This window comes from Plecotus auritus (genome assembly GCF_963455305.1).
Source record: "Plecotus auritus genome assembly, chromosome: 7".
NCBI lineage: Eukaryota > Metazoa > Chordata > Mammalia > Chiroptera > Vespertilionidae > Plecotus > Plecotus auritus.
In genome coordinates this window covers 29,932,761-29,952,075 of record NC_137774.1, presented here as the reverse complement: position 1 = coordinate 29,952,075, position 19,315 = coordinate 29,932,761, and the positions used below count along the sequence as shown (strand labels likewise).

At 41.9% G+C, this 19,315-nt stretch overlaps 1 protein-coding gene across 2 annotated transcripts in view; it reads right to left on the bottom strand.

The window, feature by feature from the left end:
* CA10 (carbonic anhydrase 10) overlaps positions 1-19,315 on the bottom strand; it is a 387,282-nt gene that overhangs the window by 238,991 nt on the left and 128,976 nt on the right. The window lies entirely within an intron of this gene.

Below are 19,315 nucleotides of genomic sequence, written 5' to 3'. Positions count from 1 at the left end.
AGGAGCTTCACAGACAAAAAAGGACTAAGGGAATTTATTACCACCAAACCAGCAATGCAAGAAATGCTAAAAAGTCTGCTGTAAAAAAAAGAAATAGGAAGCGAAGAAGGAACACAGGGGTAAAGAATAAAAATGGCGACAAATAAGTACCTATCAATAATAACTTTAAATGCAAATGCATTAAATGCCCCAATCAAAAGACATAGGGTAACGGATTGGATAAGAAAACACGACCCATATATCTGCTGTCTATAAGAAACCCACCTCAGAAAAAAAGACGCACACAGACTGAGGGTGAAGGGATGGAAAAAGGTTTTCCAGGCGAATGGAAATGAAAAAAAAGCTGGGGTAGCAATACTTATATCTGACAAATTAGATCTCAAAGTGAAGGACATAACAAGAGATAAGGAAGGCCACTTCATAATACTAAAGGGAGCAATCCAACAAGAAGAAATAACTCTGGTTAATATATACGCACCCAACACAGGAGCACCCAAATACATAAAAAAACTCCTGGAGGATATCAAAGGACAGATTGACAGCAATACAATCATAGTAGGAGACATTAATACCCCACTATCACCATTGGACAAATCCTCTAAACAAAAAATCAGCAAAGCAACATCAATCCTAAATGACTCACTAGACCAGATGGAATTAATTGACATCTTCAGAACATTTCACCCCAGAGCCACAGAATTTACATTCTTCTCAAGTGCACATGGGTCATTTTCAAAGATAGACCACATGTTGGGTCATAGGCAGTCTCTTCAAATTCAAGAAGATAGAAATCATATCAAGCATCTTCTCAGATCACAGTGGCATAAAACTGGAAATCAACTACAATAAAAACAACCCAAAGAAATCAAACACATGGAGACTAAACAGCATGCTATTAAACAATGACTGGATTACCGGAGAGATCAAGGAAGAAATAAAAAACATCATGGCAACAAATGACAATGAAAACACAACAATCCTAAATCTATGGGACACAGCAAAAGCAGTCTTGAGAGGGAAGTTCATAGCTCTACAAGCCTACTGCAAAAAAAACCAAGAAACAATGGTAATAAATTACCTAACCCAACAACTCAAAGAGTTAGAAAAAGAGCAACAAGAAAAGCCCAGTGTAAGCAGAAGGAAGGAAATAAAGATCAGAGCAGAGATAAACGACATAGAGACCAAAGAAACAATACAAAAGATCAACAAAACCAAGAGCTGGTTCTTTGAAAGGATAAACAAGATTGATGAACCTCTAGCCAGGCTCACCAAGAAGCAAAGAGAGAGGACCCAAATAAACAAAATAAAAAATGGAAGAGGTGAAATAACAACAGATCCTGCTGAAATACAAAGGATTGTTAAAAAATACTATGAACAACTCTATTCCAACAAACTGGACAACCTGGAGGAAATGGACATATTCCTAGAAAAATATAACCTTCCAAAACTCAATCAGGAAGAATCTAAACATCTCAATAGGCCAATAACTATGGAAGAAATTGAAGCAGTCATCAAAAAGCTTCCAGCAAACAAAAGCCCAGGGCCAGATGGCTTCACAGGGGAGTTTTACCAAACATTGAAGGAAGAACTAAAATCTATCCTCCTCAGACTATTCCAAAAAATTCAAGAGGAAGGAACACTTCCAAGCTCCTTCTATGCAGCCACCATCACCCTAATACCAAAACCAGATAAAGACAACACAATGAAAGAGAATTACAGGCCAATATCCCTCATGAACATAGATGCCAAAATCCTCAACAAAATTCTAGCAAATCAGATCCAGCACTACATCAGAAAGATCATACACCATGACCAAGTGGGATTTATCCCAGGAATGCAAGGATGGTACAATATCTGCAAATCAATAAACATGATACATCACATAAACAAATTGAGAGATACAAATCACATAGTCATATCAATGGATGCAGAAAAAGCATTTGATAAAATCCAACACCCTTTCTTGATAAAAACTCTCAGCAAGGTGGGAATAGAAGGATCATACCTCAACATAATAAAAGCTATATATGATAAACCCACAGCTAACATCATACTCAATGGGCAAAACTAAAACCATTTCCCCCAAGAACAGGAACAAGACAGGGATGGCCACTTTCATCACTCCTGTTCGACATAGTACTGGAAGTATTAGCCATTGCAATTAGACAAGAAGAAGAAAGAAAAGGCATCCCAATTGGAAAAGAAGAAGTAAAGCTGTCCTTATTTGCAGATGACATGATATTGTACACAAAAAACCTGAAAGACTCCATCAAAAAACTAATAGACTTAATAAATGAATTTGGCAATGTAGCAGGATACAAAATTAACACCAAGACATCTATGGCATTTCTATACACCAATAGCAAACTTACAGAAATAGAGACTAAAAAAGCAACCCCATTTACCATCACACCAAAAAAATTAAGATACCTAGGAATAAACTTAACTAAGGAGGTAAAAGACCTATACGCGGAAAACTATAAGACACTGAAAAAAGAGATAGAGAAAGACGTAAACAGATGGAAGAACATACCATGTTCATGGATTGGGAGAATCAACATCATTAAAATGTCCATACTACCCAAAGCAATCTATAGATTCAATATACTCCCCATTAAAATACCAACAGCATATTTCACAGACCTAGAAAGAACTCTCCAAAAATTCATCTGGAATAAAAAAAGAGCCGGAATAGCCACAGCAATCCTGAGAAAGAAGAACAAAGTAGGTGGGATCTCAATACCAGATATCAAGCTGTATTACAAAGCCACTGTTCTCAAAACTGCCTGGTACTGGCACAAGAACAGACATATAGATCAATGGAATAGAATAGAGAACCCAGAAATTGACCCAAACCACTATGCCCAATTAATATTCGACAAAGGAGGCATGAACATAAAATGGAGTCAAGACAGTCTCTTCAATAAATGGTATTGGGAAAATTGGACAGATACATGCAAAAAAATGAAACTAGACCACCAACTTACACCATACACAAAAATAAACTCAAAATGGATCAAGGACTTAAACATATGACGAGAAACCATAAAAATACTAGAGGAATCCACAGGCAGAAAAATCTCTGACATATGCCGAAGCAATTTCTTCACCGATACTGCTCCTAGGGCAATGGAAACTAAAGAGAAAATAAACAAATGGGACTACATCAAAATAAAAAGCTTTTGCACAGCAAAGGAGACCATCAATAAAACAACAAGAAAGCCCACTGCATGGGAGAACATATTTGCCAATGATATCAACAATAAGGGTTTAATCTCCAACATTTACAGGGAACTCATGCAGCTTAACAAAAAGAAGATAAACAACCAAATAAAATAATGGGCAACAGATGTAAATAGAAACTTTTCGAAAGAAGATAGAAGGAAGGCCAAGAGACATATGAAAACCTGCTCAAAGTTGCTAATCATCAGAGAGATGCAAATCAAAACAACACTGCGGTACCATCTCACACCTGTCAGAATGGCTATTATCAACAAATCAACAAATGACAAGTGCTGGAGAGGATGCGGAGAAAAAGGAACCCTCGTGCACTGCTGCTGGGAATGCAGACTGGTGTAGCCACTGTGGAGAACAGTATGAAGTTTCCTTAAAAAACTAAAAATGGAACTCCCATTGACCCAGTGATCCCACTTCTAGGAATATATCCCAAGAAACTAGAAAGACGAATCAGAAAGGATATATGCACCCCTATGTTCATAGCAGCACAATTCACCATAGCTAAGATTTGGAAACAGCCTAAGTGCCCATCAGCAGATGAGTGGATTAAAAAACTGTGGTACATCTACACAATGGAATACTACGCTGAGGTAAAAAAGGAATTCTTACCATTTGCAACAACATGGATGGAGATGGAGAGCATTATGCTAAGTGAAATAAGCCAGGCAGAGAAGGATCAATGTCACATGATCTCACTCATTTGTGGAATATAATGAACAACGTGAACTGATGAACAAAAATAGATCCAGAGACAGAGAAACATCAATCAGAACGTCAAACCTCAGGGAAGATCGGGGAGGGGAGGGGTAACGGGGAGAGATCTACCAAAGGACTTAAATGCATGCATGTAAGCCTCATCAATGGACACAGACAACTGGGGGGTGGGGGCATGAATGGGAGTTGGGGGGTAATAGGGGAATAAGGACACATATGTAATACCTTAATAAAGAAATTTTTTTAAAAAGTAGTCCTCAAAGATGGGTATTATTTGTCCCATTGTATAGAGGTGGAACTGAAACTCAGAATGTTGAGTAACTACCCAAGGACATTTAAAATGTACATAGCTGAGTTGCTGACTTGAACCCAGGTCTGACTCCCATCCTCATCCTGCTCATCCATTCTCATATTCAGCAACAGATCTGAGCTGAACTAAGCTGCCAACATGACTTTCTCCTCGCTATTTTGCTTTCTCAGAATTCGTTTGCCAGTGAATCAGGATAACTCGTGTTTTTGTGAACACAGGAGTCATAAAACAGTCTGGATTATGTAGGCATTACACCCTGTGTGTGCTTTAGGTTTCAGATTTAGCCCAACAGTGGTGTTAAGCATTATCTGATTGTATTGGGGTGGCCATTGTCTCAACGCATGCCAATAAACCAGCCCATTAATTACTTCTACTTACACAACTTTGAAAAAAATGACCAGGCTGATGCCTCTGGATAACCACAGCACGGGCCTGAATTTTATACAAAAGCTGCATCCATGTGGTTTCAAGAAGCACATATCAGTAGTGATGGAACCAGCTGGGGCATGAGAACCAAACACTCTGTGAAGAGCATATAGCCACTGAAACGAAGTGACTGTTTTAGACTCTGGGAATTTTGAAAAATTCACTACACGGTACCAGGCAACGGTTTCCTACAAATTCAAACACCTGGTGAAGCATTTTTAAGTCCTGCAAAACCCCTGGATATCTTTAAATACACTGTCCTTTATTTATTTGAGTATGTAAATACTCTCTCTCTTCCCCTAATTCTCACCACCTCTGTGTGCACAAATTATCCTCTTTTACAAATGTTAAAAGTAGGCAAACGATGAAAGCTCTGTTCCCAGATGTATGTGGAGATCAACTGAGCACTAGCCTCACAGCCCATCCCAGTGGTGTGCAGCTCAGCCTTTTGCAACTTCTCACTGTGTTCACATTTGTATAATCCTACAGAAAGCTCCAGCTGTTCCAGTCTGTCTTGAGTTTGACAGGTATTTAGGGCATTTTCTTTATCATTTGCCAAAATAACAGGGCTCAGTTATCTTCATGACACATTAGGAGAAATAATCTTCCTGTGATCACTGAGTCTTGGGGCCCAAACACAAAAGAATCAGTCACTAAACAGAGAACAAAAACACGATCTGTTAGTCTCTTCCTGATTTTGTGTGAGGATGGATTGTCCAATAACTCTGCGGTGCATATCCTATGAAGATGCTAAATTTAGCTTCTATGTAATATAGCCACTTCATCGCGACATTCAACTTCTCCTAACTTTTCTATTTGAGTTTTGCATCAACACGCTTCCTATTAGCAGGTGAGAAAACATATAGGCATCTCACTAACTGTCCATCTCTTTCATCCCCCAAATCTCATCAACAATCAAATCTGGGTGAGTTCTTTGCTAAGAAATGCTCCTGCCCAACCTAGTTGCCACTAACCTAGTCCAGGTTCCCACTTCTACACACCTTCAGTTTTGCAACAGTTCCGTAGATAAGTTCCCCGGCTCCAGGGTCAGGTCTACATCATGAATGAAATGAGAGCTTGGCAGACAAGGATGAGTCAGGGTTGAATCCATGGTCCACAACAGAATTCAGTGCACAGCAAGGGTCAGAATTTGGTTACTCTAGGGCTGTGTTTCTTTGTAGCCCTAGAGTTCTGTTTTGATGCCACCATTATATCCCCAGTTCCCATTCCTGTGTGGCACAGAGTAGGAACTTAACAACTATTTATCCAATAGTTAAATGGATACATGGATGGATGGATGAGAGAGAGCATACTATGTTTTCCTCCATTACAGTCATTCAATACAATTTGTGGGATGAATGTACATCATTCTGTTTTATTTTCATACCTTCAACAGCACAGTGTACTCATGCATACTCCTGTGCTTCTTTCCCCCTAGATTCATTGAGGTATGACTGACAAATAAAATTTGTATGTATTTATGCTGTACAAGAAGGTTTTTAAAGGTCTACAATGTGATGATTTAATACACATTACCACAACCATTAATCATCATTAATTAACACATCTACTTAATTAACTTTTTGTTTTGAGGTGGGAACACATAAGATCTAATTTCTTAGCAAATTTCAAGATAAAATACAGTATTATTAACTATAAGCACCATGCTGTACATTAGATCCCCAGAACTTACTGCAAGTTTGGACCTTTTGACTGATGTGACCCCATTTTTCCACTCTCCAGCACATGGCAACCACCTTTCTACTCTTTGGTTCTCTGAGTTTGAATTTTTAGATTTCACATTTTGTTTTCTCTTGACCATTCCCTAGTCAAACCCTACACATCTGATAATTTCTAACTTAAATTCCAGTCCCTCCATTAAGTTATCCTCTACTATTTCTAGAGAAACTGGTTAGAAGCTAGTCTTCATACTTAATTATGCATGGGCACCTTGTTCAGTGCTTTGCAAATGCATTACATAATTTCCTAAGTAGAAGCGAGTACCTCAAGATCAAGAATTTGAACATAACACAGAACAGGATTACAAGGCTTAGGCCTATAAAAAATGATTCATAAAGAGATTGACCTAGATTAAATCTCTCCAAGGGGCTTTTAAAGAAAAGCATTTGTATTTGAAAAGACATCAGCCGTGAAATGGATTTGGTGATATTTTGATACTCCTCACCACCCAGCACCCACACATGTGCCAAGCCCTATCAAGCTCCTTACAGTTTCACTAACACGACTTGCGTGCCATGGTTCCACTGCCCACAGTGCCGCTCCCAACTGCCCCTGCAGAGAGCACATCCTCGTCTTTCAGGATGCAGGTCAAGAGACCACTTTAAGAAGCTTTACTGATATTCCCTCTACTCTCCACTCTTTCTGATGGAGTCACATGCCCAGCCCCATGCAACTTGGGCACTCCTCTATTCTAATACTCACATCTTGTTGATATTTTGTACATTCCTGTCTACCCAACTACAATGGGCATTTTGTGAAAACAGACTTCTGCCTCTATATCATCATTAAGCACAGTGCCCAGTAGATAGTAAATTTATAGGCAATGTTGTTGGAATCTAAAGTAGTCAAGACCATATATACACTAGTGAAGGAAGAGACAAAGGATGAAGAGTGGGGAGGACTGTCATTTTATTGAATATCTACTTTGTGACAGGCCCAGTAATAGGCATTTACTCAGGATGTTTATCTGATGCCTGCTGACTCTCCCCAAATAAAGAGGAGATAAGCCCTGATCTCCGGGACATGGTCTTACTTATCTAGGTTGTAAAGCATGAACAGCAGCCACAGTGGGGATTTAATGTCATTCTTACCAAAGCAAAAATTTAAAGTTGGATTACCAAATGAAATAAAGAAAAAAGAATGATTCAAGATCAAAATCAAAGGAAGAAAAATAGATAAGTGAGGAAATTTGCAGTGGGCAGTAGGAAGGGGGAAAAAGGAATTTCATATGTCAAACAGTAAGGAGACAGAGAAGCATTTCATTCATTTCTATGTCCATGAACATGGTATGTTCTGAGCTTTCAAAAGCATAGCCCTGATCCGTCCTTCTGCTAATCATGAAAGGTAGATAGTAGGTTGCATCAAATGATCACACTGGAAAAAGAAGTAAAATGGGATCACCCCAGGAGACCCTGACATTGGTAAAAATGACTTCAGAACATAAAAGAATGCTACCCATGCTGGTACTCATGTTTCCCCTTTTAAAGACATTCTCACTTCCCCATAGCCCTGTATGAAGATTCAATAATGAATGAATGTGAAAGTGCTTTGTCAACTGTTACACAGTCTTAATTATTTGTATTTACATTACAATTTGCTTACAAATGACCAGCACCCTCTTGGTCAGCTGGGGCTCAGCCTCTCAGCACCATTTTGCTCTCCTGGCAGAACAGCTCAAGTTCATGTGCTAAATACAAGAAATGGATCTTTGCTGTGATGCTTGCTTAGAGAATATGGATGTTTGCCTTTTCCTTTATTGCTGTTTCCTAAGGAAAAAGTGAGGTGATTAATAAATCATACTCAACTTGCAGCCTCCCCAGGAGAACTGTGGCAATGCAGCAGCAGAAGTTCATGCTGATCTAAGGGAAGCTTTCTTTTAGAGACTAATCCAGCTTAGAAGATGCTCTCACATCAATGGTTTGGGACATTAAAGTTTGACATCTTCTGTTTGAAACAGCGAGAATCTGAAGTATCTTCATTATAGTTGGCAGCTGCCTGGTCTTAGCTGAGAAGAAGTCAAAATGCCCCGAGGAAACACCAGTTCATGGTGACAAGAGATTAAAAGAGCATCTGAGTTTTAAATATCTGGATGCCTCTGAGAGTCAGCAGAGACAGCTCAGAAATAAAATCAGCACTGAATACATCCTTATAAGTTTCCTCTGTAAGTGGCTTGAGCCTCAGCACCCAGTTTATCATAAGGCTGGCCCCTCCTCCCCTTCTGTCTCTGCCTATGCATTGGGAAATCAGAAAAATCTGCAAAGTCATCGCTTTTCCAACTCATTAAGATTCATAAAGCATGTTATCAAAACCTGCAGCTCATGACTCCCTGATATAGCTATTCAGGATTTAACCAATAATTTGGCAGTTTATTTTTTAAAATGAAGTTTTAAAAGTATTGTTATTGATTTCAGAGAGGAAGGGAGAGGGAGAGAGAGATGAAAACATCAATGATGAGAGAGAATCATTGATCAGCTGCCTCCTGCATGTCCCCTACTGGGATTGAGTCTGCAACTGGACATGTGCCCTGACCAGAAATTGAACTGTGACCTCCTGGTTCATAGGTCAATGTTCAACTACTGAGCTAGACTGGCCTGGCAGGATTTCATAAATAATTTGGCAGTTCAATAAAAAAAAACCCTTGTGCAAATGTCAGGGTCACCAAAGATGAGCATGGATACTCTCTTCTCTCAGAAAGAAGCAACTCTTAAAATTTCTCTCTGATCTTCTGGAAAGCATAGAGCAAAATCCAAGTCCAGAAGTAATCAGAGGTGATAGATTATTGATCACTACAAACATTCATGAATAGAGCCTTAGTGTAGTGATGAAGCATTAATTTTGGGCATAGCAATAAGCTATGAGCATAGAAGATACTCAGTTAATATTGGTGCAGTGAGGAATAAGGAGTAGATTAATGTTTGAAAAGAAAGGGAAACAGAAAAAGCTGGTTAAAGAATCAATGGTCAATCTTTGGGAGAAAACAAGATGGCGGCATAGGTAAGCACCTAAACTGCTGCCTCGCACAACAATTTCAAAACTGCAGCTAAAAGACAGAACAGACACCATCCAGAACCACAGGAAAGCTGGCTGAGTGGAAATTCTACAACTAGAAGGAAAGAGAAAAGCTCACAGAGAATTGGAGGTACGACAAAGGGTCTTTGTGTGTGCAGAGAGGAAGGGCGGCGGAGAGCCTGGCTGACTTTCTCTGGTGGAAGGGGGAAGGAAGGCCCTGATTGCACTGAACCCCAGTTCCAACTGCACTGAACCCCAGTTCTGGGCGAAACCCCGTGGACCCAGGCTCATACAGGGGGAGTCTGGACTGTCAGATAGAGAGAAAGGCACCGGGAGACTCAGAGACCCGGGGGAGACCCGGGGAAGCCCTGGCGGGCAGGGGTCTGGAGGCGCACGCACCAGTGTGCACAAAGACTGCGGAGGTTGCCACAGGCTTTCCCTAGCAGAAGGGAGTCGGAAGCTCCTGACTGCATTGAACCCCAGTTCTGACTGCACTGAACCCCAGCTCCAGGCGAACCCCTGGGGACCCACGCTCTTGTGGGGGGAATCTGGACTCTCGGGAGGAGACTCGGGAGCCGGGGAGGGCAGAGGTCTGGAGGTGCACGCGCGCAAAGGCAAGGCTGACTGACGGGAAGCCAAGACTGTCTGCTCTGCCCTGAGACTCCACCCCATCCAAGCTGAGCACAGAGGCCTTTGCAATTTGGCAAGTCTAATCCTATAAGGCTGTCTCCAGCACCGAACTTCTCCCAGCATAGACACAGCTGATCCTTACAGCCAACTGGCCTGGAGGTCAAGTCCTCGCAGTGATACCAACAACAATCAAGACTTAACTACAACAAGGCTGTACACACAGTCCACAAAGGGGTGCACCAAGAGTATCCACCTCAGGTTAACTGGGGAGGCCAACCCACTGGGCCATATAGAAAACCTAGCACACAAAGCTACCCTACCAAGACAGGGAAGCAGTGAAAATGCGGCGACAAAGAAACAGATCACAAATGAAAGAAATGGAGGAAAACAAACGACTGGATATAGAATTCAAAACCACGGTTATAAGGCTTTTCAAGAATATCCTAGAAAAGGCCGATAAATATAACAAGACCCTTGAAGATATGAAAGAGGACCAACTAGAAATTAAACATACACTGACTGAAATAAAAAATATTATACAGAGACCCAACAACAGACTAGAGGAACACAAGAATCAAGTCAAAGAATTGAAATACAAAGAAGCAAAAAACACTCAACCGAAAAAGCAAAAAGAAAAAAAATCCAAAAAGTTGAAGATAGTGTAAGAAGCCTCTGGGACAACTTCAAGCGTACCAACATCAGAATTATGGGGGTGCCAGAAGAAGAGAGAGAGCAAGATACTGAAAACTTATTTGAAGAAATAATGAGCAAAACCTTCCCCCACCTGTTGAAAGAAATAGACTTACAAGTCCAGGAAGCTCACAGAACCCCAAACAAAAGGAATCCAAAGAGGACCACACCAAGACATATCATAATTAAAATGCCAAGAGCAAAAGACAAAGAGAGAATATTAAAAGAAGCAAGAGAAAAACAGTTAATTGCCTACAAGGGAGCACCCATACGACTGTCAGCTGATTTCTCAACAGAAACTATGCAGGCCAGAAGGGAGTGGCAAGAAATATTCAAAGTGATGAATAGCAAGAACCTACAACCAAGATTACTCTACCCAGCAAAGCTATCATTCAGAATTGGAGGGCAGATAAAGAGCTTCACCAATAAGAAAAAGCTAAAGGAGTTCATCACCACCAAACCAGTATTATATGAAATGCTGAAAGGTATTCTTAAAGAAGAGGAAGAAGAAAAAAGTAAAGATAAAAATTATGAACAACAAATACATATCTATCAACAAGTGAACCTAAAAATCAAGTGAATTAAAAACCTGAGGAACAGAATAATCTGGTGAATATAATAGAATCAGGGGCATAGAAAGGGAGTGGACTGATAATTCTCAGGGGAAAAGGGGTATGGGGGGGTTCAGGAAGAGACTGGACAAAAACCATACACCTATGGATGAGGACAGTGGTGGGGGAGGTAAGAAGAGAAGGTGGGGTGGGAACTGGGTGGAAGGGAGCTATGGGGGGAAAAAGGAGAAACAATTATAATAATCTGAATAAAGATTTATTTTAAAAAAAAAGAATCAATGGTCTTTGTAGGATGCAAAGAGTTGGCCTAATGCTGTGGTTGAATAATTAACTTTTATGAAGAGCTAATTCCATTCTAGGCCCTGTTTTAGGGTCATATATGCATTAATGCCTTTAATTCTCACAACATCCTATCATATGGCTGCAACTATTATCCCCACTTATCAAGTGAGGCAACTGAAGCACAGGGAGATTGAGTTTCCAACATAGTAAGCAGTTGGGCCAATATTCAAAGCCAGGAAGTCTGGCTCCAGAACCTCTAACCCTTAAACACTATGTGATCTTACCTTTATTCTTAATCTTTAAGGATACACAACAATGCATTCTTATTAAATAAATCTATTGTGGGATCCAGGGATTTGCATAGACCATAATAATGGAAAACACCAGCTGATAAAATTAACATATATTGGCAGAAAGTAGGTGTCTGAGATTCACAAGGTCAGCAATGTGACCTGAACAATGACAGACCTCAGAAGAAAAGCATATGAACTAAAAGGTCAATTACAAAGAATAAAACAGAGAAACAAACATCCACATTTTGCTTCCAGCCCTGCCACAGGAGAGAGGCACAGAAAGGTGTTAACTGGTGGGGATGGTAATAGTTCACTAGGACTTACCATAGCCCTCACTGGGTATCTATCTCCTCTTGTTCTAATTCCTTGTCCACCAAAATCCTCGGATAAACATCTCAGAGTGTTCTAATCTCAAGGAAGAAAAAAGTTGTTTTAGATGGTAGACTGAAATAGTTCTGCTGTGCTTGGGGGACATTTTCCCATTTCCTCATCATAGAAGCAACTTGTCACGATGGCCGATGCATCGACCATCCTGTGCTATTAGAATGAGCACCAACCAGCCCCAAAAGCCTGATCATCTGTGGATATACCTAGCATATTCTGTTTCTGGGGTTGCGAATCTGCACATCAGACTTTGGGTCATAGGTTCTGGCCCACATGTGGCCTTGGACAGGCACTGCCAACAAACAGACCACACCTCTCAATGGCTTGTCTCTGTAGTAGCCCCCACCCTCCACACCCCCAACTCATCGGAAGAGAACTTGCACTCATCATCATTTTAGAAACCATAAACTGCATTTGAAAACCAAAAATGATTTGTGCACCAAGACGTTCATCAGAACATAATTTATAATAATGCAGCAACAAAAACCATCTAAGTATGCAACAACAGAATGATTTAGTAAATTAGGTATAGACATGTAAAGAATGTTTGTACAGTCCTTATAAATTTTAACTATAGAGCAAATTTTTATATAAAATATTGTTTCAAATATACAAAACAAGTGTACTGGAGGGAAAAAAGTTAATCAAAATGTGGATAATAGGTATCTCTGGATAGCAGAATCACAGGTGAATATTAATGTATATGCAAGTGTGTTTGCAAATCTAAGCTTTCTAGAACGAGCAGGTAGTACTTTCACAATGGAAAAAAAAAGACTGCTTATTTGGGTCAACTTTAACCCTTCAAAAATTATATTCTGTTAACCTGAGATTAATTTTCTTATAACCCTGAAGGAAAACTGTCACCCTCCCAGCATCCACTTTCCAAATTCAGGGGCTGATGGAGATGGTGTGGTCACACCCAGGAATAAAATGCAGGAAATAAGAAAGCAGAGAAACTGGGCACATGTAGTGAGTGCCAAACAGGACACACGAAAAACCTCAATATACGGAGCAGGAATTATTCCCCTTTATCCCTGCCCTTGGACATGAGAAGTTAACAGTGGTGTTGTTAATTGGCTGGTTTTCATCCTAATTGGCTAATGAATCCAGTCCAATCTCAAGAAAAACCAAAGAGGAGGAAACAGATAACAGGAAGATTTAGCTGCTGATTGATGTTTCAAAGAGTCTGCATTTTTAAGTGTCAGAAGGTCCCAGGTCCTGAGGCTCAGAGCAGCAGCTCCCTGGAGAGTGGAGAGTGGGGCCTCCATTAGGTGAAGTTCCTGCTGGGGCACAACTGGCCTTCCTGTCTCTTTGAAGAAAAATACAGGAAACTGACTGCACACAAATGAGTTTGTCATGTAATACTGGGTGAAGCTTAAGCAAATGCAGGCTCATTCTGGGCTGTGGACAGAAGACTCGGCAGGGCCTTCTGGAAGGGACGAGTTAAACCCATCAAAGCTGAGTTTGCTCATTCTTTCCCCACACCAATTAGTGCTGCCGTTTAACACAGGGATTAGCGTGCTCATTTCCTGGGACTCTCATCAAAGGATCACTTAGTGGAGCGAGGCTTCTGCAAAATTTTGAAGTCAGCTAAATGGGTTTTCCACATCCTTTCACTTGCCTTTTAAGCCTCCTTCCCACCCTATTCCCTTACCAGTTAATCTGGGTTCCCTTTCTCACTCCCTTTTGGTCTACCTCTTCTGCTTCTGACAACAGGTATTACATGCATCACAATCTGAATGACAACTCGGTACTTGTGATCAGACACAGGAGGGGTGGCAGAATGCTTGAAGCTTGTGCTACATCAGAAATTCAGGACTGTATCCAAACTTTCCTAAAAGAAGGCAGGAAATGAAAACACACACACACACACACACACACACACACACACACACACACACACACCAAATGAAAGAGAATAAGAAAAGAACCAGCATATGATGATAGGAGCTAATTCATATACCACCAAACTGACCTCAAGACCAGCTCACAAAAGTCCCCTGGGCTCTGGTTATTTGTAGATGAAATGACTCTCAAGACAGCAGTAGGGAGAACCCAGGACTTACAAAACAATGAGGAATAAAGTCTCTCCCATGTTTAGTGTCTCCCTTTCCATTCCTTTTACACATCTTTTTAACCTTCTGTCTAATCCTATCTAATAAAAGAGTAATATGCAAATTGACCGTACCTCGCTACACACACAAACCATGCCCACCAGCCAATCAGGAGCAAGTATGCAAATTAACCCAACTAAGATGGCTGCAGCTGTGGAGTGAGCAGGAGGCTTGGGTTTCCCTGGCAATGGAGGAAGCCAAACTTCCTGCACACCCTGGCTGGCCCAGGCCTCCGCTCAAGGCTACAAAGTTTCAATTATAGAAGATAAATAAATCCCAGATACCAGGGCCTCCGCTTGGGTTGCTGGGGGCCGTGGCCAGCCTGCAAACCACCACAGGCCCCTCACCCAGGACGCCCCATGCCCCAAGGGAACCCCCACCCTGATCCAGGACACCCTTCAGGGCAAACCAACTGGCCTCCACCCATGCACCAGGCCTCTATGCTATTTAATAGAAAGAGTAATATGCAAATTCACTGTCACTCCAACACACAAGATGGCTGCCCCCATGTGGTCAAGATGGCTGCCCCCATGTGGACACAAGATGGCCACCACAAGATGGCCAGCAGGGGAGGGCAGTTGGGAGGGACCAGGCCTGCAAGGGAGGGCAGTTGGGGGCAATTAAGCCTGCAGGGGAGGGCAGTTAGGGGTGACCAGGCTGGCAGAGGAGGGAAGTTGGGGGCGACTGGGCCTGCAGGGAAGGGCAGTTGGGGGGGCCCCAGGCCTGCAGGAGAGGGCAGTTGGGGGGGACCAGGCCTGCAGGGGAGGGCAGTTAGGGGCAATCAGGCTGGCAGGGGAGCAGTTAGGCATCAATCAGGCTGGCAGGGAAGTGGTTGGGGGGTGATCAGGAAGGCAGGCAGGCAAGCAGTTGGGAGCCAGCAGTCCTGGATTGTGAGAGGGATGTCTGACTGCCCATTGGGATCGGGCCTAAACGGGCAGTCAGACATCCCTTGAGAGGTCTCAGATTGGAGAGGGTGCAGGCTGGGCTGAGGGACACCCCCCCCCCCGCACGAATTTCGTGCACGGGGCCTCTAGTCCTATATAATAAAAGCCTAATATGCTAAGTTTCTGGTCATCTAGTCATCCATTCAACCAAAGTGTAATATGCTAATGATATACTAAGGCCACTCAACCGCTTGCTATGATGTGCACTGACCACCAGGGGGCAGATGCTCCAGCCTGTAGGTTAGCTTGCTTCTGGAGTCCGGTCAATCAGGATTGAGTGAGATGGGCTAGACATGCTCCAGAGCCTTCCCATGATCCCTCCATGGCTGGTCAAACTCCCGCATCCCTCCCCAGCTCCGATTGTGCACCAGTGGGGTCCCTCGGCCTGGCCTGTACCCTCTCGCAACCCAGGACACCTTGGGGGATGTCGGAGAACCAGTTTCAACCCGATCCCGCAGGCCAGGCCGAGGGACCCCACTGGTGCACAAATTCGTGCACTGGGCCTCTAGTCTAAGATACTCATCCACTAAGAGGTCTTACAACTTTTTCCTGCTTCCCTTCCTCTGCATTAATTCTCATTGGTTCTCACTAGTTCTAACTACTGATCAGATAATCGAGCATCTTTGGGGATCAAGAACTTTTAGTGGCTTCTCATTGTTACTAAAACATTGGGGCCACCTTTACTGTAGCTTTCAAGACTGCCCACTGTCTGGCAGCTGCCTGTCTTGGGGCTTACCTCCCACTGCTCAACCTCATGCTCTCTGGCCTCTGCAAAACAAGAAGTCTGTGATTCCTTGTGTGTCCTGGAGCTTTCCTCTCTTCATCATACCATGCTCTTTGCCTGACATGCATTAAAATCTACTCATTCTCCAAGGCTGGACTCAAGTATCTCTTCCTTTGGGAATTTCCCACAATGCCCATTTCTGCTTCTGAAATTCTGTTGTATCCAATGTTTCTCTTCTGCCACTTCTTATAATAGCTCTTATAAATATTTTTTATATCCTAGTATTCCTTATAGCTTATGGTAGATAATGGAATATCAATTGTTTGATGAATGAATGAGGAATTCAACCACAAACTCTGAGTGAATGCCACCACACTGATGGAGTTCTCCCTTTGGCTTGATCACTTCCTCTTTCATATGCACCACACACACACACACACACACACACACACACACACACACACACTATGGGAACAATTCATATATCTTAATTGAAAAACAAAAGAATGATAAGCAGACGAAAAATAGAGTACAAATAATGATTAAATCAGACAGATTTTTTCCTACGTGGCCTTTAGAATGTAATTATTTACAAATTTCTGTATGTAGAATCCACAGAGGCCTTTGGAGACTTTATATAGTGTGAAATCTTGATTTTCGGATGCATCATCACAAGGCAAAAAATAAGCAAAGACTTTGTCTAGCCTTCTGAACCACCTTTACCTGTGCGGAGGTGAAAGATAAGAAGAAGCAGCCAAAACTTCTGTAATGATAAACAGGAGGGCTAATGAAATCCCATGGAGGTTCACCTCCCTGAGGTTTGTAAACAGAGTGTATATTCTCGTTGCGGGCGGGTGTATAACCTTGTGGGTCTCTCTGCAGACTATATTACTGCTGTGCAAATATTCCTACTCAATTGTAAAGGCACATTATACTCAGGGAAATTATTCTCCCAGCAAACAGACAGATATTTAACTTCACTTAATATGACACTACAGTCTGAATTCTTAATGTGAGACAGGGTTCCCTTCCTGATCTGGAGTAAAATGGTATATGCCACATTTGAACAGTGTGGTGCTTTGTAGTGCCAATTAAGTCATCATCTCTTTCTAACTCAAAACTTTCTGCTCTTTTATTCAAGACATGGTGCACCTAGAAGACCTTGGCAATCACTAGGCGATGCAGGAGGTGTCTATGATGATATTTATCAGCCTCTCAGAACTTTTAAACACTTCTAGTTGTAAATTCTGACAGAATAACACAGCATGACTTATTTCCAATTGAAGGAGTCTGCTCCCCCAAAAATCTTAAACATACCTTTTCCAAAGACACTAGGAAGGCTTAGGAAACTCAAGGAAAAGTAAAAGGGTGGGTGGGGTTAGAGCAAACACACTATCTAGATTCATTCTTGGGGGCTTTGACTCACAATGAACAGATCCATCTGTCTGCTAGTGGTCACTGATAACTGTCCTTCAGAACTTAGTAGAAGGTGCCTAGGAAATGTAGCTACATCTGAGTTTAGACACAGTGGAATGTCCTTTAATGCTGGAGTTAGCAACAAACCCAACAATGCTGGGACTCAGCATGGGGACCAGCACCCCTGTGAGGTTCTCACAGCCTCTAATCTACACTCTGCCCTTCCCTGCTCTACCTGTATGCTGCTGCCCCTGGGCCTCAACAGCCACATTTATGCTTTATCAGTTCACTTCTGCAGGCTCCACCTACAGGGAAATGTAGAAATGAAGGATCTGCCCCTTCCTGTTTGCATCCTATTCCTATTGGCCATGGGGCTTCACTCTGGCAGTAGCATTTGGTTCCACTTTGTAGGCATTGACTCTCATGCTCTCCACACAGCTTCATCACACCCCATTTGAGTTCCCAACACCAATCAGCTGGCCAAAGTCCCCAGAGGTCTGAGTGTCACTCACAGGGGCCTCCCACGACTCCAGAACCCTCAACAGCAGACCTGCTCTGAGCTCCCAGTTCTGGGGCATCCTCCCCTAGGCACTTATTCTCATTCCAGTCTCTGCTTGTTCTCCTGGCCCTAGGGTGGTAGCTGATTGCTTTTAATATGATGCCTATGATACACCGGGGGTCCCTTTATTTCTGCTTTCAATCCTCTGATTAAACAATCCTATATAATAAAAGGATAATATGCAAATTGACCAAATGCAGGAACAACCAGTCACTGTGACATGCACTGACCACCAGGGGGCAGACCCCTGGTGGTCAGTGCACTCCCACAGGGGAAGCGCCACTCAGCCAGAAGCTGGGCTCACGGCTGGTGAGCGCAGCGGCGGTGGCGGGAGACTCTCCCGCCTCTGTGGCAGTGCTAAGGATGTCCGACTGACAGCTTAGTGGGGAGCAGGCCTAAGCCATCAGTGGGACATCCCCCAAGGGCTCCCAGACTGTGAGAGGGTGCAGGCTGGGCTGAGGGGACCCCCCTTCCCCCAGTGCACAAATTTTGTGCACCAGGCCTCTAGTTACTTTATATTAATTTATCTCTGATTTGAAATAATTACGTGGTTTCTATTTTCTTGACTGAGCCCTAATGCACATAATTTACTACCTGTAATGGAGCTACAGACTTTTACAATACTATTGATATTATGTTTATATTTTGGAAGGTGTATTCATATGCTACAAATGTATAAATGTATGAATGAACTGCATTTGTTAAAAACTGATAAGTCAATATTACTTTCCTAAAATATCTCCATGACATGTTGAGTAATAAAAGCAAATGTTTTTATAAGTGGCAATAAGAACTTTACAATTAGAGAAAAATCAAGGAAATGGTTAAGAGGTATAAACTAACAGGATACTTCATTATTGCTGTTAAATAACTTAAAATATCTTTAATATATATAGTCAGGACAGTATGATTTTTTGGGCCATATTTAGCTGGGATTGCAATAACTATAAAACAATTAAGATGCAATTTTTTTTGATGCTTTTCCTGCAATTTGAAGCCAAAAACATTTATATAATAAGCATAATTCAAAGGCATACATGCTACTGCATCTAAAAGTTAACATTTTAGCTAAATATAGCTAAAACCAACTCACATTAAAGTCCACAGCTGGGAAGAAGAATTAGCAAAAACTTCAATTAGAGTCTCATTTACACTTCTATTTTCAAGCCCATTCATGAATTAATTTTAACTCTCTGCCTCTGCCTTCAATCAAACCATAAATACCTGTCAGAAAATGACAGTGTTTGAGTATCTGCACATATGTTTGAAAT